Here is a 25,175-nt window from a genome sequence, read left to right as displayed (position 1 = left end):
CATGCGCATTTGCGTGCCGGCTGGGGAGCAGCCATGTTGATGCTGTCCAGCTGCTGCCGCACAGGTACATGTTGGAGGCGGTGCCAGGGGAGGCCATAGGAAGGAGGCTGCAAGTCACAAGCAGCGCAGGACCCTGATAGTCCTGACCTCACTACCTCCTTGAGCCGACTCTCCTGTTCGGGTCGGGTGTAGGAGGAGTGCCCTTCAGACCGTGAGGTGGGCGCTCGGGACTGCTCTTCCCATTGGATTCCAGATTGGATGGAGTGGGCAGGGATCGGGTTCCATGGGGATGGAAATTCAGTTTGGTGAGGTGAGGCGATGGTCGCTGGACCACAGAAACATACCTGAAACCATCGGGGAGGGTGTCAGCAGTCCGTTCCCCAGCTCCATGAGCTGACTGACCCCTTTGACCTGGGCCACCCACCAAGGGCCCTGCCTTGGTCTCCAAGGCATATGGGCATAACAGTTCTTTAATTAATGCAATGCTTTCCAAATTGCGGTTTGCAGTGTCAATGTGATCTCTAGCAGAACTAGTTCATTTGTTGCCATGTTATCAAATATGTTTGAAAGATTTGATTAGTGTTTCATACTTTTCCTAATGTACTTAGCCTTAGGAATGCTCAGATTTTCAAAAGTCCTGAATGTTCCTTTTCAATGACATATTATTGAGAGATTGAGGCAGGCTAATAATTTATTATTAATATATATCTAATATAGAATGCAAATTCAATATAAAATGTAACCAGTGAAGCCTCTTTATTGTAGGTGAACTTTCTCTCCTTGTGCATTACTGAATGGAGGTTGCCTTGACTTGTGCCTTTTATCTCACAATGGGAGAGTGAATTGTTCCTGCAGAGGGGACCAAATATTGCTAGAGGACAACAGATGTGTGAGTAAATAAAGAGAACTGAAATGTAATATGACATCTGTTTCAAATTCCACATACATAACTGAAATTGTGTTAGTGTATTCATGAAGTTGTGCTCTCTTCCAGTATTAGAAGCTCAGTCAGGTTATCTCTATGATCTAAAGAAAACTGAGTTCACTGTTCTGCTTAGTTATGGCACCATGTGCTAGATAATGATAATCAAAATGGTAACAAATGTTTTCCTCTCCTGGTTGTGCACTGGAAAATGTTGGGCTAGCTAGAGAAGTGTCTGCACACAATGATCATCTGAAAACTTTTAGTCGTGGCTTTGTGAATTGAATCAGTAGCTAAAGTAATTGAGGCTGTCATAAACTAGTATGCAGGCAGCGAATCAGTAGCCTTGCAGTAAAACCACCCACAGTCCATCACAGTATGTAAATGAGAGAGAATGGCTCATGCAACTTCCTTGTAATCATTTCCAAACTGTTAACTAAGAATGTAACAGTGCAGTCTTGCATGATATTTATACCTCCCAAAGGCATTACAGTCTTTAATTAGTACGATTACAATATACACTTATTAACAGCTAAGTTTCCAAAACTGTTCCAAAATAAATCGGGGTTCAAGTGTTCCAATATTGCAATCAAAAATTAGCAAGTCAAATTTTAAAAGGTTAATTTCCTTTAATATTAAGACAATTTGTGTATAAGGTGGGAGAGAAGTATCTTGTTGGAAATTGGTGAACTCACTTAAGGATATTTCAAATTTCATGCATTTTTTTCTTTCCTCATCTATTAATATATTCTCATGTCATGTATTTTCATTGAGAAAATTAATAGAGTTGGATATGTCCACATTATAAAAATCAATATTTTTCATTTTCTTCTTCAGCCTTTTTTCTCTTTCCAGTAGAAGGATCTTCTCTCTTATCTGCTCTTTAATGCAAGTGCTTGGTCATAATTTTCGTTGTCTTGCAAACTATTACACAGTATGTAAAATAACACAGACATATTTTCTCACTGTACAAATTAATACCACAGGCTAAAAGGGCACCTCTTAGCATAAAAAGTAAAATTTGTTTTACTTAAGATTGTGCCAAAGCAAATGAGAAAATGATGCAATTATTCAGAATTTTAAATGCAGATGGCCAATTTTCCACATTTAGGGCCACAAATTCACATATTCCTTTGTCACTTAACACTTCTCTGAATTGCTCAGGCAATTGCTTAAACCCTTTAAGTTTGCCTTTGTGGTTTCAGCTGTAATGGTCTGGATCTGGTGCCATCTGTAAGCCTGGAGTGTTAGCCATGCATTGAAATCACTCATGTTTCTTTCACAGGTCACTGCAGGCTAGTAGAGAGGCAATTCCTTAGTCAAAACTGCAAAGCTTACTTCTGTACAGTGGTGACCTGTCCTTGGTGCATAATAAATTCTATACAAATGTCCCTACTAAGCTGCTCTCTATTGATGAGAGGAAATGAATTAGGAAGGAAACTGTCATTTTAAACAAGCATGATTGTATTCACGTGGAGCTGTAGAGTGATACTGGATCCCTCAGAGCTGACAATCTGTTATAGAGGCCAATGATATCCACTGTGCATTCATGTTGAGATTCTATTGTAGTCCAGCAGAGAGATTAGAAAGTAACTGTTGTCTTCTCCTTGTCAAATTCATCTTTAGGATATGAGAATGTTTCTGGCATATCTGTGTCCTCATCTGAGTGATTTTACCCAGAGTAGTTTATGAATGTTAATGGCAGCATTAAAGGGATGAAAAGCCATGTGCTAACACCTACCTGGGGACAAAGGAGCAAAAACCTTTTTTTGCCATAACTTCTGACAAAAAATATAGGCAATTTCCTTGCATATAACATTGCTAATCTTATTGTAATCCATAACAGAAATAGATACAGTAAATGTAATAAGATGAAGTAATTGCTGTGCAGGAGAGTAAGGTCAGCTGAACAACTATGTTTCCAGAAAGAAGCAGAAAACACTCAATACTATTACACCAGATGAGCATACATTAGGAAGAGTTGTATTCACACAATATTTGTTTTTGTATAATGTAAAAAATATATTTATCTTTGAATAGTTTTTCTTTTTCCCAAAGACATTAAGATTTTAAAAATTACGTATGGCCATTTCTATCACAACAATAATTTTTTCATTGGACAAGAGACAGTAAATAAGATATACTTAAAATAGGTGAAATAAGTCAATAGACTTTCTATAAGTGGCTGAATTTTCTTCTATACTGAGATGATTGCAGTTAGCATTATTACCATCTTTTTAATTTTTTAAATTTAATTATATTTTTTAGTCTTTAATTCTTTGCTACCTTGTCTAAAATGACTTTTTCCCTTAGCTAATGACTGATCAATGAAGTTTAAACTGCATCAAGCGAAAAAAAATCATTGGAATATGTTGTTATCATTGAAAGAGTTAAATTAGAAGTCAAACATGATGCAGGAGCAGAAAACCAAATATCATATCTTCTAAATTATAACTGAGAGCTAAACATTTGATACACTTGGACATACAGATGGCAACAATGGACATTTGGGTCTATTAGGGTGCGGAGAGAAGGAGGTGGACAAGGGTTAATAAACTAACTATTGGTACGATGCTTAGTACCTGGGTGACAGGATCAATCATATCTTAAACCTCAGTATTATATAGTAAATCCATGCCACAAACCTGCACATGTAGCCCCTGAATCTAAAATAAAAGTTGATATAATAAATAGAAGTCTTAAATAAATAGACCCTCCATTAAATTAATTAAATTCTGGAAATAATAAAGAAATAAAACCTTGGAAGCTTCAAATAGTATTCATAGATATTTAATTAAATATTCCTGAAATAAAACTCAAAATCAGATACTAAATTTTAAAATTAAGCTATATTCTTTAACTAGCAGAATTGAATGAGTTTTACTTACCTCCAACATAATTATTACAACTGGATTTAAATGTACAATCATTCAGCAAGCAATGGGTTGAGTACATACATGCAAGCAGACAGCACACCCCAGAAATTGGATCCCAAAGTTTTCTAGTAAATCTATTATTGAATAATAAAAACAAGTCCATTGTCCTCACTAGAGACCCATCAAAATAGGGATCACATATTGCCATTATAAGGATAAAACTTACCTATAGAAAAGACCTTTTCATACTTGAGACTCTTTGTTTACAAATTAGAACAAATCACCTAAAAACTCAAACTTTTAAATTCTAATAAAAAGTCTGAGATTTAGAAATCAGACTGTCTGACAGTGATCAATTGGAGTTCCTAGCATCAGGTGCACATGCTTTCCATGTGTCCATTTTCCTCCAGCACCTCATCCTGCCAATTCTTGTACATTTCATGGAGTAGGTGCAGTCATGCATGGTAGCAAGAAAGGGTCTGTTCCTGGATACCTCCCACACATGGATCAAACTAGTGGCTGATGAGGATAAGGGAGAAAAGTAGCAACTATTTATTTGACTGAGATGATTCACATCAAGCATTTAAAGATGGGTATTCTATGCACTAAAAAATATTAGTATATTGAAAAATATATAATAGTTTCCATTAAGAAAACACAAAACCTCTTTAGAGATGTAGAGAGCTCATTTAACCCATTCCTTTAAAAATTACTTTTAAGATCTTAATTTTTTTGTAAAGAAATGTAATAAACTGTTGCTCTTTAATTTTACACTTAGATAAATTTTAGTTTATCTTCATAAGATAAATTTTAAAAGTAATTGTAATGGGTTCAAAAAATGTTTGCCATTGCATGAAAGCATTGACTTGTTTTTTCTTGCAGCTAAAAATTCCTCCTGCAACATTTATTCAGAGTTTGAATGTGGAAATCGTGAGTGTATCAAGCACCAGCTCACTTGTGATGGCATTCCCCATTGTAAGGACAAATCACATGAAAAACTGCTCTACTGTGGTAAGTGTCCAATACAGGGTTTGCTTATTTCAGATAGTTTTCTGATTCCTTTTACAATTTTTGGTTTGCTTGTCTCTGTTTGCTTTATGTGGATAACTTCTTTAATGTCTCTCATAAACCTGTTGATCTAAGGTAATTGAGTTGGATTTGCTTGTGTTAAAATGAGGCATTTTATCTTCTATCTGGTAGCCATGATATTTACTAACTAATTTTTGCATGATTTTCTATCCACAAAATAGGTTTTTCTTAAAAAGATGGGAGTCGCATTATGTTGTCCAGACTGATCTCAAACTCCTGAGCTCAAGCAACTTTCCGCCTTGGACTCACAAGTTGTTCAGGTTTGAACACCACACTTAGCCAGAAAATGAATATTTTTCAAAGTAGGAGCTAATCTTTTAACTTCCTAGTTATTCATCTTTAGCAATAGGTTTTAGGCTTACTTTCCTTAAAATGTAACTCAGAAATTTCAGTGATTTTTGAATATTACAGGATTACTCTGAAGCAAAGTTGCACCAATAGGCAATAGCACATTTTTAGGTTGTTATCAAAGTCTTGTCAATTCTATTTATGTCTCCAAGATTAGCATGGTAGCTAGTGTCCTTTGGTACTAAGGCTTATTGCCTTAGTCATGGCCCACATCATACACTGAATTCCACTACCTATGCTTCTGTTGGCAACACCAAGCGATAATTAACCTCTATCCTCCCTGAGGAGTAGAGATTGGCTTTTCCACTGTAGTAAGCAACTGAGATTTACCTTCATTGCAATAATATTTTTTCTTGGAAATTTGTCTTTTTGTAATCATTGGTAATCATTATATATTTGATCCAGAATTTTAACAACTTGGTGTGATTTATTTTTGCTTCTGGAAATCTAATGGCATTGAGATTGTGTGCTATGCAAAATTTAGGAATCTATATCTGAAATTGCTGCATTTTATATCTACTCTTCTATTCCATTATCTGGGTAATAATTACACCTAAATAATTAATGAAAAGTTAGAACAAGAGGAAGACTGAATCTGTGAGATCCACAGACAGTCCTGTCATTCTATTGTATTACAGAATAACACACCATCATTTAAAATGAGAGTCTAGTATAATTTGGCCATAACTGATCTATAACCAATGGCCTAAATAATTTACCTGAAATAATATATTCACTTTAATAAATGGTTATATTCTATACAATATATAAATATTAAAACAGATAAAATTTTTTGTAATCAACTCACAGGTTTGCAATTACCATAAATTGACTTGACATTATATTTCATGTCATTTTTATCTTTGTAGAAGTCACATGATATTTGTGTAGAGCAGGAGTTGGCTAACATTCTCTATGAAGGTTCAGCTAGTAAATAGGCTAGGTTTTGTGGGTCATATACACTTTCTGTCACATATACTCTGTTGTTTATTATTTACCATCATTTTAACATGTAAAAATTATTCTTAGTTCAAGAGCCACATAAAAACAGTCTCACAGCCTAGATATGTCCTATGGGCAATAGTTTGCCAACCCCAGGTGTAGAGTATAGGCTTTGGACTCACACCTGAGGTTAAATCTGTGTTCCCAAACCTTCTAGTGTAACTAGGCTAGTGTCCAAACCCTAATGTGCTAGGGTAAGCAACATAACAAAACTCTAAGTTGTAGTTTTCTACTATGAAACAACTAGCTCTTATAGCTGTTGAGAGCATTAAACCAGAATGCATTTATCTACATATATTCAATACAGAGCCTGGGGCAAAGCTGGCATTTAATACATGGCAGCTATTATTATTTTAAATGGTACCTTCTGTCCCAAATCAAAGAATGTCAAGAAACCTTAATAATGGTAAATAGAACTCAGAAGGTAATCCTTTCTCAGGGAATTCTGTAGATATTTTCATTTTTAAGAGAAATGTATTGACATTTAGATGACTCTATGAGACACTGATTCAGGAATACATGCTTTGTTGCTTTTTTTCTTGTTATAAAATCCTTGCAGATAGATGCCAAGGATATAGAAAATGGATGTTGGAGTGTTTTTGTTACTTTTGAGGTTCATATTTATTTCTTCAGAATGGAATATGTGATGCATATTTATTTCTGTGCTACTTTACAGAAGTACCAGAAACAATAATGTGGGCATAACTTGAAAAGATCTCCAGGCATCAATCACTAAAGTTAAGACACTAAGTCAAAAAGGGTCCTTGCTGAATGAACTACTCTTTGACAATTCATAAACATGCTAATCCAGAGCTTTTTTACAGCACAGCACTTTTTTATAGATCCATAATCCAGTCATTGTGAATGAAATATCTGTGATTTCCATTTTGTACAAGTGCTTCTATATGATCTCTGGTTGAGTTTATACTTTTATTTATAAGAAAATGGAAGCTGTTAAAGAGGCTTCAAGCATTGCTATAATCACCATTGCATTCCACATGGCAAGTTATGTGATGGAGAAAATGACTGTGGAGACAACTCTGATAAATTAGATTATAAAGAGAAATACTTGTTCCATCAGTATAGGAGTATTGGTGTGCTAAGTGTTTCCAGAACTTTTCCAACATTTGTTTCTGAGAGATCTATGGTATGTAAGAACTAGTAACATCTAGGGATCACTCTTTGGTAAATGCTGCTGGAATGTAGTTGCTAAAGTTATGTGAAAATTGTCAGTATGTTCTCTATTTCTGTTTTCTACTCCTTTGCTCACTTTAAAACTCTTATAATTTCTTACCTCTTCAGTTCCACCTTGCTGGATCTGAACATCTCTACCAGAATGAGTAATATGGAATTTTTCTGCTCCGAAAAATGTTCCATTTTGATCCTTAGTTCTCTGTTTTACTCATGACCACATTTTCCTTACCACTGGACAGGAAACCTTGGTGGTCTCCTTAATTTCTCCTTCCCACATATTCAGTTACCAACAAATATTCCAGTTATTTCAAATAACTTCTATTTCAATCCACTTTAAGCCTGGATTCACAGAGTATCTCTTTACTTAGTTTTACTGCCTATGCTTTTTTCAGTTCATATTTATGTTATCAGTCATGCTAATACTGTTTAACATTTTCACAAAGTGATTATTATAATAGATGATCAAGCCAAACTACCTGAGTTAGAAAAAACTGGTGCCCAAACATTTATTGTCTATATTTGGGTATGACACTTAACTGACCCATGTCTCAGTTTCCCAGACAGCAAGGTAGAAAAAATAATTAAGTAAGAATAACAATATTAAATTAGGTTAAAACAAGATTTGGCAATAGTGAATACTATGTTGGCACTGGCTATAAAATATGTGTATTGCACTGATAAAGAATCATTTAATGGAATACAATGTTTGCAGAATAAATGCTGTTTTAGTCTGACATTAAAAGCTTTCTTAAATCTAGACACAACAGTTATTTCTAAACCATTATCACTTTAAAGCCTTCTCATTCAATGAACACACTTTATTGAGTGCAGTCCATTAAGGTTCAAGACACAAAATTCATGAGACATGAGCCTGTACTCAAGAATATCAAATTCTAATCCCAAGACAGCCGTGTAAGCAGGTGAAGATATATATATATATATTGTGCTGTGATTGGACACATAAGAACACCACATGTGTTTCTGTTTTTTGGCTTGGAAGTGTCCCCTAAGGTTTCACAGACTATACTGAATTTTAGCTGAGTCTTAAACTAAAAATAAGGTGGAATGAATGAAACAAAAGAGAATTCCAAATCAGGGACTAGCATTGAAACTGAAAGTAATTTGATATAGTCATAGACAGACTCCATGTAAGAGAGTAGTAAAAACAGAGAAGGTACAGGAAGGAGTCAGGGCATGATGGTGCATTTTGTGCCATGTGAAGTAACTCAAACTGTATCTTGTAGTCACCAGAGAGTCACTGAAGATTTAAAGCAGGCCAAGTACAATCAAATTTACAATTCAAAAAGGAAAAAGAAGAATAGGATTATATTAATAAAACCTACAATAATAAGATTTGTTTGTGTGGGAATGGGGACAAGACAATAAGGATAGTTTGCATTCTGAAGTTGGAGCACTTGAAGAAATCTGAAGGAAGCTGTTTCAGAGGCTTGTAGATAGGTAGAGATTTGGAAATCAGGTAATAGATGTTGATCAGAAGTATTGATTTGGGACACATTAAAGAGAAAAACTCAGAAGATGTGTGGAATAATGATTGCATTAGTAGAATGCATCAAAATTACTTATTGAAATAACAAATTATATATGAAAATGAGAAGCAGCCTGCTACACTAATAGAAGGACATGTTGAAGAAATTATTTTCTCAAGAAAGGAGGATTATTCAGCATTTTCAGGTGCTACAGGAAAAGCAAGAGGTCAGGCATGAACTGGAGGCATCCATTGTATTTGTCAAATAGTAGATACTCTCTTGATTAAATTCATGGGTGTCAGTTCAGTGGAATAGCAGGGGAAAGCAAGAGCACATTGGATTACTGCAGAAAATGGGTGGTGAGGGAGTAAATACAGTGAACGTATGCTGTTTTTAGAAAAGATTGATGATAAAGGAAAGGTATAAAGTACAGTTGTGTGAGAGGGCTATGCAGAGTTGAGAAAGATGGCAGTATGTGTACAAATTGTTTTGTAGCTGTATGGAATGTTGGGAAATTACTTTGCCATGTTAGACAGTGTGTCTTGGAGGAAAGACTTACATAGATTATTATCTAAGGTTCATACTATAGTTTAGGAAGAGCCAGTTACATTTGTCAATAAAGTTACCTATTATGCTACCCATAAAAGATTTAAAAACAGTAAGATATAGTCAGATACTGGAAGTAGATGGAGGATAATAAATTAGCATTTGGAAGAAAAGAGGAAAAGAAATGATAAGACCTAGAAATGGATATGTTCTGTCAATTATTTGTAAGCAGGAGAGGGAACTATAATATAGGCATTAAGCCAGGTTAAAGGTAAACCTATCAAGAGAGAATGTGCAAAAACTGAGATATAAATTCAGAAAATAGATTTTTTTTGGTGCAAGTGGTTTATCTGAGAGGTGAATTCAGGAAGCACAAACCAGGATATAGGGAAAGAGAAACAAGGAAGACAGAAAAGCCAACATAATTTGCTGGTGTCTACTTTGCTCACTACACTCACTTACTAGCCCAGATTTTTACCTTTGCTCACATCACTTATGCCATGGAATGAGCCTAACCTTTCTGTCTCTCATGAAGAATTTCAGTTATGTGAATGGTGGGCAGAGCTTCAAAAGCCTTGGTGTCCTATTTGTAAAAAGACTTCAGGAGACAGTGATCTAAGATGGATGATTACTAGCTGCTCAGGATTGTAGCTCCCAGTGAAAGTGCAGGGAATGAGAGGACACCACACTTTCAGATGAATTTTTCTTGCTCACGGACCAGGAGATTCCCAGTGGAGAAGCCCCACATTTTTCCAGCATGACTCTTGTGGCTGGTGTGGTGGTTTTGCCACCACGTTGGTGCAGCAGTTCTCAGTGAAGAGTGAACGGGACAGGGTTCCCTTTTGGTCGACGTTTGGAGCTCCAGGAAGGCAGAGTTTCTCACTCAACTGATTGAAAAAGGGACTCAAGAGGGAAGCCAGACTGGAGATTCCCAGGCAGAAAAGCACCATGAATCTTAATGCCCCTGTTTTAGTGGCACATTGGGTCCTCAGATTTCAGTGCTGGGAATCAACAAGTTTGATGTCCATTCAGAGACCTAATTTGAAAGTCGGCAATTACAAAGATGACACGTGGATAAATTTAAAATTATGGGAAGAAACCAGCATAAAAAGGCTGAGAATATCCAAAATCAGAATGCCTCTCCCTCTACAGGGGATCACAGTTCCTCATCAACAGGGGAACAAGGCCTGATGGAGAACAAGTGTGTTCCATTAACAGAATTAGGCTTCAGAAGGTGGATAATAAGAAACTTCTGTGAGTTAAAAGAACATGTTCTAGCTTAATGTAAATAAACTAAGAACCTTGAAAAATGGTTTGACAAAATTCTAACAAGAATAAACAATTTAGAGAGGAATATAAGTGAAAGAATGGAACTGAAGAATACAATACAAGAACTTCATGAAGTATGCATAGGTTTTAACAGTCGAATTGATCAAGCAGAAGAAAGGATATCAGAGGTTGAAGACCGACTTAATGAAATGAAAAGAGAAACCAAGATTAGAGAAGAAAGAGAAAAAAGGAATGAGCAAAGTCTCCAAAAAATATGGAACTATGTGAAAAGACCTAATTTATGTTTGATAGGTGTACCTGAATGTCATGAAGAGAATGAATCCAAGCTGAAAATATTCTTCAGGATATTATTCAGAAAAACTTTTTAACCTCGTAATTCAGGACAATATTCAACTCCAGGTAATACAGAGAACACCACAAAGATATTCCTCAAATAGAGCAACCCCAAGACACATAATCGTTAGATTCACCAGGGTTTAAATAAAGGAGAAAATTCTAAGGGCAGCTAGAGAGAAAGGTCAGGTTACCCATAAAGGGAAGCCTATCAGACTCACAGAAGATCTCTCAGCAGAAATTCTACAAACTAGAAGAGAGTGGGGGTCAACATTGAATATTCTCAAGTAAAAGAATTTTCAACCCAGAATCTCATATCCAGCCAAACTAAGCTTCATAAATAAAGGAAAAATAAAATTTTTTCATGAACAAGCAAGCACTCAGAGATTTCATCACCACCAGACCTGCTTCACAAGGGCTTCTGAAAGAAGCATTACACCTAGAAAGGAACAACGAGTATCAGTCATCCGAAAAACTTACCAAAAAGTAAAGAGTATCTCCACAATGAAGAATCTATATCAACTAATGGGCAAAATAGCCAGATAGCATTAAATGACAATATTACACTCACGAATATTAATATTAATTATAAATTTAAATGGATTAAATGCCCCAAACAAAGACACAGAGAGGGAAATTGAAAAAAAATTTAAAATCCATTTATACAGTATATCCAGATCCATCTCATAAGCAAGAACACACAAAACTCAAAATAAAGGATTGGAGGAAGACTCACTAATCAAATGGAGAGAAAAAAAGGAGTTTTAACTTTCATCTCTGACAAAATAGACTTTAATAGTAACCGATTAAAAGAAACAAAGAAGGACATTACATAATGGTAAAAGGATCAATACAACAACAGGAATCAATGATCATAAATATATATGCACCCAATATAGGAGCACCCAGATACATAAGACAAGTTCTTAATGACTTATAAAGAGACTTGGACTCCCACACAATAATAGTGGGAGGCTTTGACACCACATTGTTAATATTTGACTCATCAATGAGATAGAAAAAAACCAGGAAAATCTATGATTAGAACTCAGACCTGGAACAAGAAAACTCAGTTAATATTTATAGAATTCTTCACCCCAGGTCCACAGAACATACATTCTTCAGTATCACATTACACCTATTTTAAAAGTGGCCACGTGATTGGAAGTAAATCACTCTTTAGCATTTGCATAGCATTTCACAGACTTAATTGAAATATTGGTTGGCTGTTTGTTTGTTATTTTCTTCCCTTATTCCTTCCTGTCTCCACTGTTAAGCACAATTATCAGCATAAAAGAGGTTTTTAATACCTATTTTTAGATTGCATTCCAGCCTTGGCAACTCCTGTTCTCTCTCCCATTTTCTCTTTCTCTTTCTTTCTTTCAAAAAATAAAAAAAAATGACTTTGAACTGTCTACATGGTTCAATTAAAATTGTATACTTCCTACCAGGATTAGAACACAGTTTCAAAATTATTTCAAATGCCTGAGCAACGATCAAACCTGATGAAAGGTGATGCAGTCAATATATGGTTAGGGGTAAAGGATCTGGCAGCAAGATGAGGAAAAGCTGATTATCTAACCTAAATAACCTATGTCATAAGACTGTGGAGATAATTCCTATATGTACTTTGCTGCTTCCCAATCCTGAGCATATTAGACCTTTCCTGACACCCCAGATAGTGAGGCTCTTCTCTCCTTTCAGCTTCCTCCTTGGCCCCTGTCAGAGGACCCAGTATCCTTCTTGTTCTCACACGATCCTAATGCAGGCCAGAAATGATAGATTTATCTGCCTTCAGCCCAACACATGGCCATGAGTATCAAGTCCTCCTGACTCTCTGGCCCTGTGACCCTATTCTGACAACTGGGTCTTTTCCGTATGCCTCAGATCTGCCTACCATCTCCATTTTTATCTTCTACAAATGAATCCAACTTCCCAGACAACTATTGAACATTCAATTACTGGCTCAAGTGTATAAGACAAATTACTGGCTTTCCCTTTCTGCCTGACCAAGTTCAATGACATCTATCCTATACTGAGTTATGACAAGAAATATTAGAGCTTCACATAAGTGCTGTGAAGAGCATTGATTGATATCTTTTACAAACACACACTGTGAAAATGTATCTAGTCAAATGTTTTCTATTCAGAGGTGACCTGAAGAAGCCATAACTGTTTCAGCAGTATGTTGGGCTAATCAGAAAATTAGGCTGCCTAATCACGGTAATCACAGTGCCAAGTCAGGAGTGAATGGAAGACTAGATTGCTCTAGTCTCATTTACTTGGTGAGAAGAGGAGTGGCCAATCTCCTACCTTACCCTTCCACAGGAGCCTCCATCTGTCAATCAAAAAGTCTTTTCCAAGAGCCTCCTATATACTATGCTAAGCTCAGGCACCAGCTTAAGAGTCAGGCATGAGAAGGCATTTTCTGACAATTATTAGGGGATTTAAATACTTGGGTGTATTCCTGAGGAAGCTGGGTAGCCTCCTTGTTTTGCAGCTTTTATAAATGTGTTAGACTTTAAGGGAAAGCTAAATTAATAAATTTCCAGGTGAATTTCAGAAAACTCTAAGTTGTCATGGAACCCTAGACTTCTATAAAATGTGCTTTAAGGGATTATACAAATATTTTCTTAGGATTTCACTGTTTAATGAAAATGTACTTTTGACTATTTGAAAAATGGTAATAAAAAGTGACACCCATGGATTCAAGTGTGTCTTACATAAAACTTGGATATGTTGGAACATCAAAATTTGGGTGCTGCTGTAAGAATAACTTATTTCTGTGCAGTCCTGGAAATCACGCTTCTCCTGTGGCATGTATTCAGCTAATTGCAGGGGTATCTGTTAAATAATGATGACCACCTATGAATACCTATGTGGACCATGACCCTCCCACTCCTATACAATAAAAACAAGATGCTGAGGCTTACATAAAGCTTCAACTGTCATCCCAAACGTCCAATTAAAAATTGTTGTCTGGTTGAATGAGCCATATTACTCTAATTGGCTGGCTTTTTTTCTTTTACTTTTATTATACTTTAAGTTCAGGGGTACATGTGCAGATCTTGCAGGATAGTTAAACCATGGGAAGTTAATACGTTACTATGGGTTATCTCCAGAAATGAAAGTGTATTTTTGAAAGAGGTAAATAAATTAGTGTGTTTGAGTTTATAAAATCTAATACATCATATATGATAAGTGTTTATTAAATTCTTATGTGGCTGGTTGAAGCAGTAAGTCTTCTAAAATATATAGATATATTTTATACTGCCAAATGATATCAATACCAGCTGCTGAATAATAATAAAAAATAACTCAAAATGCTATTTTTTTCTTTTTTAGTCTACAATATTGATTTCTGTGTTATAACTTTCTCGGTTATACTCTTGGGCACAGAACAGTACCTTTGCAAATGAATCTTCTACCATAACCTTCCTTTTATAATAAAATTATAGCAGTTATGTATTTTAAAAATAAACAGGTAAAACTGATGCCTTAATGCCTGTTATATTGAATGCAGGGCATCTGAAACTACAATTCTTGTGGAAACACAAGTATACACTTTTTTACTTAGTAGAAACCGGTGAATTGAATGAACTAGCTCCTTTAGTATAAACAAATGGGTAGCTATTTAAGTGAAAGACTACTCTTAATTTAATCTTTTAGTTTTGATTTTTCTCTTATTAACATAGTGTCCTTGTGGGGTACCATTGAAGTTATAGAACAATGACTTCCCTGGGTTTATATCCCATAAGCCAGGCTGTCTGATAAAGACTTATATTATTCAAATGTGTTTTCACCAAATATCTCCCTTATAGTACATAAAAGATGATAAAGGAAAAGACATTGATAAGGGCTCAGGGGGAATAAAAAAAGAGGTCTCTTTTCAAGCTCTTTCTTCCAGTTATCTCTTCTCTCATTCTTTTATCAGTATAATGTAGAGATGCAGTGCTTTTTTGTACATATATGCAGGCATGGAAATCACCTGTCACTTTGTAATCAAAACAAAAGATAAAATCACATAATTGGAAGTCAGTATACACAAGGAAATTTTGATAGACTATGGTAAGAAGCTACGGTGGAGCCAACTATAAATTATCTGAAGTACTATTACACCTCACTGAATTTAGATGTCAGTAGTAATTATTAATTTTTGAAATTTCACAAGAGCAAAGTCTATTTACAAAGTAGAAAGGGTGTTGCAATGAATTGCTTTTGGTTTATTCTCCTTTGGGGGAAAAGAAAAATCCTGAATCTTCATCATATTTTTTAATTTACTGCCCCTTTATAGAAGTCCTTTCATGACTGAGAGTTTCCGACATTGGGCCACCTAGAGGTGGGGATATGAGGCATTGTTCCTAATTCGTTATTTTGTATTCCTCTTCTGGCTACATGAAAGGTTGAGTGAATATATTCAGGGAGAGTGAATGATATGCTTCCTTCTTTTTTAAGATGAGTATAGAACTTATCCCTTTTGGAAGCATATAAAATTCCTTGGGGAAGCAAAGTACTTTTAGGTAGACTGGGGAGCTAGAAGTTCTGACGCTCCTGAAAGGAAATGAAATTGGCATTTGTTGTTTTCTAAGTTCATAGCATACCTTTGAAAGATTCCATAAACAACAAGCTAAAGAAAAAGGATAAACATAGCTGGAGAAGAAAAGTTTTCCTTCTTCATTTGCACACCCTTAGAACCTAAAGGATGAATTAAATAATTAAATAAAAGATGTTGTTTGAAAGTAAATGAAAGAGAAATATGAGAGCAGAGTTGATGTTTTTGATTTCCTTTTAAGCTTTTGGTTGCTACAGGTTGGATAAGGAATGTTGGAAGACAGAATTATCTTAGGTTATTTATAAGAAACATTCTAACAAAGACACAACATACCAGAATCTCTGGGACACATTTAATGCAATCTCCAGAAGAAAATATATAGCAATAAATGCCCACATGAGAAGCAAGGAGAGATCTGAAATCGACACTCTATCATCAAAACTGAAAGAGCTAGAGGAGAAAGATCAAAAAAATTTAAAACCTAGCAGAAGACAAGAAATAACTAAGACCAGAGCAGAACTGAAGGAGATAGAGCACAAAAAACACTTCAAAAAAATCAATAAATTCTGTACCTGGTCTTTTGAAAAGATCAACAAAATAGAACCCTAACCAAATTAATGAAAAAGAAAAGGGAGAATAATCAAATAGATGCAGAACAATATGAAAAAGGGGATATCACCACAGATTCTACAAACTATCAACAAACTATCAACAGAGATTATTACCAACAACTTTATGCACATAAACTAGTAAACCTGGAAGAAATGGGTAAATTCCTGGACACTTGCATCCTCCCAAGCCTAAACCAGGAAGAAGTTGAAACCTTGAATAGACCAATAACAAGGCCTGAAGTTGAGGCAGCAATTAAGAGCCTACCACCCCCAAAAAAGCCAAGGTCCAGATGGGTTCACAGCTGAAATCTACCAGGCATACAAAGAGGATCTGGTACCATTCCTTCTGAAACTGTTCCAAACAATCTAGAAAGAGGGAATCCTTCTCTAATCATTTTATGGGACCAACATCATCTTGACAGCAAAACTTGGCAGAGACTCAGTAGAAGAAGAAAACTTCAGGCCAATATCCATGATGAACATAAATGCAAAAATCTTTAATAAAATACTGGCAATCCAATTGCAACAGCACATCAAAAAGCTTATCCACCACAATCAAGCAGGCTTCATCCCTGGGATGCAAGGCTGGTTCAACATACACAACTCTATAAATGTAATTCACCACATAAACAGAACCAAAGACAAAAAACACATGATTATCTCAATCAATGGAGACAAGGCCTTTGACAAAATTTAACAGCTCTTTATGCTAAAAACCCTCAATAAACTAGGTATTGACGGAACTTCTCTCAAAATAATAAATGCTATTTACGACAAACCAACAGCCAGTATCATACTGAATGGGCAAAAACTGGAAGGATTCCCTTTGAAATTTGGCACTAGACAAGGATGCCCTCTCTCACCACTCCTATTGGAAGTTCTAGCATTGGAAGTTCTAGCCAGAGAAATCAGGCAAGAAGAATAAATAAAGAGTATTCAAATAAAAAAGAGGAAGTCAAATTTTCTCTATTTGCAGATGACATGATTGTATATCTAGAAGACCTCCTCGTCTCAGCCCCAAATCTCCTGAAACTGATAAGCAACTTCAGCCAAGTCTCAGGATACAAAATCAATGTGCAAAAATCACAAGCATTCCTAAACACCAATAACAGACTTAAAGAGAGCCAAATCAAGAATGAACTGTCATTCACAATTGCTACAAAGAGAATAAAATACCTAGGAATACAACTAGCAAGAAACGTAAAGGACCTCTTCAAGAAGAACTACAAACCACTGCTAAACAAAATAAGAGGATGCAAACACATGGAGAAAGATTCCATGTTCATGGTTAGGAAGAATAGATAGAGTGAAAATGGCCTTGCTGCCCAAAGTAATCTACAGATTCAACGCTATCCCCATCAAGCTACCAATGACGTTGTTCACAGAACTGCATTTTTAAATCTTTCAAATCTCATGATATATTTTAGCTGACATGCTAAAAAGAAACTGGAAGAAATAGTATAATTAAGAAAGTATATGAGAGCAAGAGAAATTGTAGTTTTACTTTTTCTCTTGCTGCTGCTTTTGATCCAAAATCACTAATAGCTCCTCTTTCTTTGTAGTGCCTCATTGCTATTCCTGGAGTGGCTGTAGGGTATTTTCACTCATGTTTCATAGGCTTACTTTTTCTTTCCGACTACTTAGAGAGAAAAGTGTAGCATCTGTCCATTGGTTTGTCTTTATTTGGACCACATTATTTTATTTTCTCTCTTTATAAGGACTTTTAACCTGTGGAAATATTATCAGAAAACTTTCATAATCACTTGACAAATTAGAGAGTTCATTACCTTTATTCATAAAAATCACCACATGCATGGAACAAATTTCAATAGTTGATGATCAAAACGAAGTTAATAAAAAATATAGTAGAGGCAACAGAAAAAAAGAGGTTTAGACAGGATATGTCTTTCTTATTTACTAAGGTTTCTACTATGTCTGTAGATTATTTTTCCTCACAGGATTCTCCTTCCTTGCCTGTTAGTGCAGGAGATATTAATTCACACAATCACCTCACTCCTACTCCTTACAAAATTCAACAACAACTTTCATTGCCTTCTCTAACTCTGCTGGTTCTCAAACCCTGTACCAAATAATGCAATATGTGGAGGCAGGATCAGGTACAAAGGGACAATCTGTTCTTACTTCCACATCAAACACTAACAGCTTGTCTTTGCCCTACTCCCATGGATTCATCAGCCCCATTGTTATTTTGGAAAATAGGAGAAAAAGACAAACACATCCTGCAAATCTACTCTTTCTTTTTTTTTATTGCATTTTAGGTTTTGGGGTACATGTGCAGAACATGCAAGGCATTTGCATAGGTATACACATGGTGATGTGTTTTACTGCCTTCCTCTCCTTCACCCACATTTGGCATTTCTCCCCAGGCTATCCCTCCCCAGCTCACCCCGCCCACTGTCCCTCCCCTCTTCCCCCCAATAGACCCCAGTGTTTGGTACTCCCTTCCCTGTGTCTATGTGTTATCATTTTTCATCACCCACCTATGAGTGAGAACATGCGGTATTTCATTTTCTGTTCTTGTGTCAGTTTGCTGAGAATGATGTTCTCCAGATTCATTTATGTCCCTAAAAATGACACAAACTCCTCATTTTTGATTGCTGCATAATATTTTATGGTGTATATGTGCCACATTTCCCAATCCAGTCTATCATCAATGTACATTTGTGGTGGTTCCAGGTCTTTGCTATTGTAAACAGTGCTGCAATGATCATTTGTGTGCATGTGTCCTTATAGTAGACCTACTTATAGTTCTTTGGATATATACCCAGTAATGGGATTGCTAAGTCAATTGGAATTTCTATTTCTAAGGCCTTGAGGAATCGCCACCCTGTCTTCCACAATTGTTGAACTAGTTTACACTCTCAACAACAGTGTAAAAGTGTTCCTATTTCTCCACATCCTCTCCAGCATCTGTTGTCTGCAGATATTTTAATGATCGTCATTCTAACTGGTGTGAGATGGTATCCCAATGTGGTTTTGATTTGCATCTCTTTAATGACCAGTGATGATGAGCATTTTTGCATATGTTTGTTGGCCTCATGTATATTTTCTTTTGTAAAGTGTCTGTTCATATCCTTTGCCCACTTTTGAATGGGCTTGTTTTTTTCCTGTAAATCTGTTTGAGTTCTTTGTAAATTCTGGCTATCAGCCCTTTGTCAGATGGGTAGACTACAAAAATTTTTTCCCATTCTGTTGGCAGCTGATTCACTCCAGTGACTGTTTCTTTTGCAGTGCAGAAACTGTGAAGTTTGATTAGGTCCCATTTGTCTATTTTGGCTTTTGTTGCCAATGCTTTTGGTGTTTTGCTCATGAAGTCCTTGCCTACTCCTATGTCCTGGATGGTTTTGCCTAGATTTTCTTCTGGGTTTTTACATTGCCAGGTCTTATGTTTAAGTCTTTAATCAATCTGGAGTTAATTTTAGTGTAAGGTGTCAGGAAGGGGTCCAGTTTCTGCTTTCTGCACATGGCTAGCCAGTTATCTCAACACCATTTATTAAACAGGGGGTCCTTTCCCCATTGCTTGTTTTTGTCAGGTTTATCAAAGACTGTATGATTGTAGATATGTTGTGTTGCCTCCCCTTTATCATTTTTTATTGCATCTATTTGGTAGTTTTCTCTTTTCTTTTTTATCAGTCTGGCTAGTGGTCAGTCTATTTTGTTTATCTTTTCAAAAAACCAGCTCTTGGATTTATTGATTTTTTGATGGGTTTTTGTGTCTCTATCTCCTCAGTTCTGCTCTGATTTTAGTTATTTCTTGTCTTTTGCTAGGTTTTGAGTTTTTTTGATGTTGCTCCTCTAGCTCTTTCAATTTTGACGATAGGGTGTCAATTTTGGATCTCTCCACTTTTCTCATATGGGCATTTATTGCCGTATATTGTACTCTAGAGACTGCTTTAAATGTGGCCCAGAGATTCTGGTATGTTGTGTCTTCGTTCTCGTTGATTTCGAAGAACATTTTATTTCTGCCTTTATTTCATTGTTGATCCAGTCAACATTCAAGAGCCAGTTGTTGAGTTTCCATGAAGCTGTGTGGTTCTGGGTTGGTTTCTGAATTCTGAGTTCTAACTTGATTGCACTATGGTCTAAGAGACTGTTTGTTATGATTTCCGATTTTTTGCATTTGCTGAGGAGTGCTTTACTTTCAATTATGTGGTCAATATTAGAGTAGGTGTGATGTGGTGCTGAGAAGAATGTATATTCTGTGGATTTGGGGTGGAGAGTTCTGTAAGTGTCTATGAGGTTTGCTTGTTCCAGGTCTGAGTTCAAGCCCTGGATATCCTTGTTAATTTGCTGTTTGGTTGACCTGTTTAATATTGACAGTGGATTGTTAATGTCTCCCACTATTATTGTGTGGGAGTCTAAGTCTCATTGTAAGTCATTAAGAACTTGCCTTTTATATCTGGGTGCTCCTGTATTGGGTCCATATATTTTTAGAATTATTAGCTCTTCTTGTTGTATCGACTATTTTACCATTATGTAATGTCCTTCTTTGTCTCTTTTGATCTTTGTTGCTTTAAAGTCTGTTTTATTCGAGATGAGAATTGCAACTCCTGCTTTTTTTTTGCTCCCCATTTGCTTGGTAAATCTTCCTTCATCCCTTTATTTTGAGCCTATGTGTATCCTTGAATGTGAGATGGGTTTCCTGGATACAGCACACCGATGGGTTTTGTTTTTTTATCCAATTTCCCAGTCCGTTTCTTTTGATTGGTGCATTTAGCCCATTTACATTTAGGGTTAATATTGTTATGTGTGAATTTGATACTACCATTTTGATGCTAGCTGGCTGTTTTGCTTGTTAGTTGATTTAGATTCTTCATTTTGTTGATGCTCTTTAGCATTTAGTGTGTTTTTGGAATGGCTGGTACTGGTTGTTCCTTTCTATGTGTAGTGCCTTGTTCAGGAGCTGTTGTAGAGCAGTCCTAGTGGTGACAAAATCTCTGAGTACTTGCTTGTTCACAGAAAATTTTATTTTTTATTCACTTATGAAGCTCAGTTAGGCTGGATATGTAATTCTGGGTTGAAAGTTCTTTTCTTTAAGGATGTTGAATATTGGCCCCGACGCTCTTTTTACTTGTAGAGTTTCTGCCAAGAGATCTGCTGTGAGTCTAAGGGGCTTCCCTTTGTGGGTGACCCGACCTTTCTTTCTGGCTGCTCTTAGTATTTTCTTCTTTATTTCAACACTGGTGAATTTGACGATTATGTGCCTTGGGGTTGCTCTTCTTGTGGAGTATCTTTGTGATGTTCTCTGTATTTCCTGGATATGAGCGTTGGCCTGCCTTTCTAGGTCTTTGAAATTTTTCTGGATAATATCCTGAAGAGTATTTTCCAGCTTGAATTTGTTCTCTTCGTCCTCTTCTGGTACACCTATCAAACGTAGGTTAGGTCTCTTCACATAGTCCCACATTTCTTTGAGACTTTGTTCATTCCTTTATTGCTTTTTTTTCTCTAATTTTGGTTTTTCATTTAATTTTATTGAATCGATCTTCGACTTCTGATATCCTTTCTTCTGTTTGGTCAATTCGGCTGTTGAAACTTATGCATGCTTTACGAAGTTCTCGTGTTGTGTTTTTCAGCTCCTTCAATTCATTCATATTTCTCTCTAACTTATCCATTTTTGTTATCATTTCCTCGAATCTTTTCTCAAATCTTTTTTCAACGTTCTTAGTTTCTTTGCATTGATTTAGAACATGTTCTTTTAGCTCACAGACCTTTCTTATTACCCACCTTTTGAAGTCTGATTCCGTCATTTCATCACAGTCATTCTCCGTCTAGCTTTTTTCTCTTGCTGGTGAGGAGTATTGGTTATTTGTAGGAGGCGACATGTTCTGGGTTTCGGGTGTTTTCCTTTTTTTTGCACTGGTTTCTTCCCATCCTTGTGGATTTATCCACCTGTCCTCTGAATAGTTGCTGACTTTTTGATTGGGTCTCTGAGTGGATGCCCAGATTGTTGATGATGAGGTATTTCTGTTACTTGGTTTTCCTTCTACCAGTCTAGCCCCTCTGCTGTACAACTGCTGAGGTCCACTCCAGGCCCTGCTTGTCTGGGGTACACCTGTAGCAGCTGCAGAACAGTCAGGGATGCTACCAGTTTCTCCTTCTGCTATCTTTGTCCCATAATGCTGCCCACCTAATGTCAGTCTGTTCAGTTTTGTTTGAGGTGATCCTGGACATACAGGGGTCAGGGAGCTGCTTGAGGAGATGGTCCGTATTTTATTGGAGCTCAAGTGCTGAGATGTGAGCTCCGTTGTTCATTCAGGTCTGTTAGGCTGCTACGTTTAAATCTGCTGCAGCAGTACTCTTTAAACACCTTTTTTTCCTCAAATGCTCTGTCTCCAGGAGTTGGGGCTTTCTTTATGAGTGTCTGTTGCACTATCCTGCCCAGCTAGGAGGCAGTCTAGTTACTGTTTTCCTGCTGAGGCTCTGCCCTGCTGATATGGGGTCTGCCCTGTTGCTGCAGGCTTTGCCCTGCAGCCATGGGCTCCACCTTGCTGCCATAGGCTCCGCTTTGCAGCGGAGTCTCTCTGTTATGGCGGGTTGCCTCAGCAATGGCAGGCTGCGTCAGCAATGGGAGTGTACCTCAGTAGGGACGGACTGCCTCGGTAATGGTGGACTCCCCTTTTCCACATAGCTGCACCATCCTGGGTTCAGCTCTGCCCGCAGTGAAACTCTCCACCCGGAGAATTTCAAATTGTTGTTTTGTTTGTCCCTGTGGGGGACAAACACCTGGCTCCCTGTCTCAGAGCGCATTTCTCTCTCTTTTTTTAAGTTGAACGAATGGCTCTCTTCCAGGTGTTTCAGTTGCTCACTGTTAGGGCACCGGGATCTGTGTGATTTTCCGTGCAGCAACCCACTTCACTGGCTCAAACACCACTTCCCATGAATCTCCTGGTCTGGCTCACTGTCCAAGTCCCGTTCAATCAGATGGATATGCTAATCTGCCCTCCCAAATCTTAGATTGACGGTTTAGCAGGGCATCCGGATCAGTGTGTTTTGTGCTGAGTGTTGTGGAGTTCCACTGCACTGCAGTGCCAGCCGAAGCGGCTGTAACAGCCAAAATGGCTGCTCTTGCTTCCTGTGTCTCTCCTACACCTGGGAATTTCCCGGTTCTGTGGGCAACAAATATTTGTCTTGAAATGTGGCTTTGACTCACCCTCTGCGCATTCACTGAGAGCTGCGATCCTGAGTTGTTCTTACCGTGCCATCTTGAATCCTGGGCCTCAAATCTACTCTTTCTTATAGCCTCTGAATTTCTTCCTTTATGTATTTCCTTGTGATTTCTAATATATATTCTGAAAAATTACTACTTTCCAATCACTCTTCTGAACTTCAGAGTTAATGTCTCTATTCATCTAGTTTTTGGTCCTCTATTTGTTTTGTTTCCAGAACTCAATTCAAAACTGTTGTGCATTTGTTTCACATGTTCATTGTTAGACTCCTCCCAAGTTACCATTTACTTTCTCTGTTACCTCAGAACTTCCAGGACTGTTTCTTTTAGCCCCCATTATTGTGAAATCTTGAATCTCCAGTTTTCTTGACTGCCTGAAATGCCATTTCCTACCTCTTCACCATCTCTGCCACTACTTCTCAGACAGAAGATTCTCTATGGGAGATTGGAGGCAGATGATGATGGTGAAATAAGTTGCAATTGTCTCCATTGGCATCCTAAAATATGACTTCAAGAAGATAGAAAATCATGCATTTAATGGGATGGACCATTACAGGAATTTGTAGGAATATTAGAACCATCTTAAACATTATTAAACAGAGAAATGCAATTTGTCTTCTAAAAAGAGATCAAAAGCAATCTTTTTTTGAACAAAGTTATAAAAAACTACTAATAGACAGTGAAGCCAAAAACAAAATGTAAAGGATTGACATGATTATACTCTGTGTTATATATTGCACTTACTGCTTCTATTGAAAAAAATAGAATATAAAATATAATGCAAATAAATATAGAAGAGGGTTTGCTCTTGTACACATAAAAGAAAAAGCATAATTTTTTCTTGTTTTGGAATAACACATGTATCTGTATTTATAATAACATCTGTTTCACATGTTATGATTATTTTCAATAAAAACTGAAGAAATTATAATTGCAAAATGTAAATGAAACATTTCTTCTGATCATTTAAACAAGTAGGCAATTTTAAGATAAAATTCAATATAATAAAACCTACATTATGAATTACAAATGACATACATATTCTAAAACAAAATCCACATATTTAAAAATAGCATTTTAATTATTAACCATTGATATAATTTCTATTTATAATCAAATAGACTTTAAAATGTCAACACTACAAAGAAAATAAAATGCATAGGAATACAACTGACGAAGGATGTAAATGACCTCTTCAAGGAGTAATACAAACCACTGCTCAAGGAAATAAGAGAAGAAACAAACTGATTTAAAAAATTTCATCCTCGTGTTTAGGAAGAATCAATATCATGAAAATGGCCATGCTGCCCAAAGTAATTTATAGATTCAATGCTATCCCCATTAGGCTAACATTGACCTTCTTTTTTTTAATTGCATTTTAGATTTTGGGGTACATGTGAAGGACATGCAAGATTGTTGCATAGGTACACACGAGGCAGTGTGATCTGCTGCCTTCTTTCCCATTACCTATATCTGGCATTTCTTCCCATGCTCTCTCCCCAAATCACACCCCCTGCTGTACCTCCCCTATTTCCCCCCAAAAGACCCAAGTGTGTGATGCTCCCCTCCCTGTGTCCATGTGTTCAACACCCGCCTATGAGTGAGAACATGCGGTGTTTGGTTTTCTGTTCTTGTGTCAGTTTGCTGAGAATGATGGCTTCCAGGTTCATCGATGTCCCATCGTTTTTGATGGCTGCATAATATTTTATGGTGTATATATGCCACATTTTTCTGTCCAG

At 36.6% G+C, this 25,175-nt stretch overlaps 1 long non-coding RNA gene across 2 annotated transcripts; it reads left to right on the top strand.

The window, feature by feature from the left end:
• The first annotated feature begins 5 nt into the window (after window positions 1-5).
• Window positions 6-24,241, top strand: LOC118154513 (uncharacterized). Of its 2 annotated transcripts, none has more exons than XR_004744503.3 (4): window positions 6-64; window positions 766-889; window positions 4,681-4,809; window positions 5,049-24,241. It is a non-coding gene; the product is annotated as an uncharacterized LOC118154513 (long non-coding RNA). The 2 variants fall into 2 exon arrangements; XR_004744501.3 differs by having other exon boundaries at window positions 45-216.
• The last annotated feature ends 934 nt before the right edge of the window (window positions 24,242-25,175 follow it).

The sequence above is a fragment of the Callithrix jacchus genome, chromosome 6 (genome assembly GCF_049354715.1).
Source record: "Callithrix jacchus isolate 240 chromosome 6, calJac240_pri, whole genome shotgun sequence".
Taxonomy (NCBI): Eukaryota; Metazoa; Chordata; class Mammalia; order Primates; family Cebidae; genus Callithrix; species Callithrix jacchus.
Note: the sequence above shows the minus strand (reverse complement) of the source record. Positions and strands in the feature narration are given on the sequence as shown.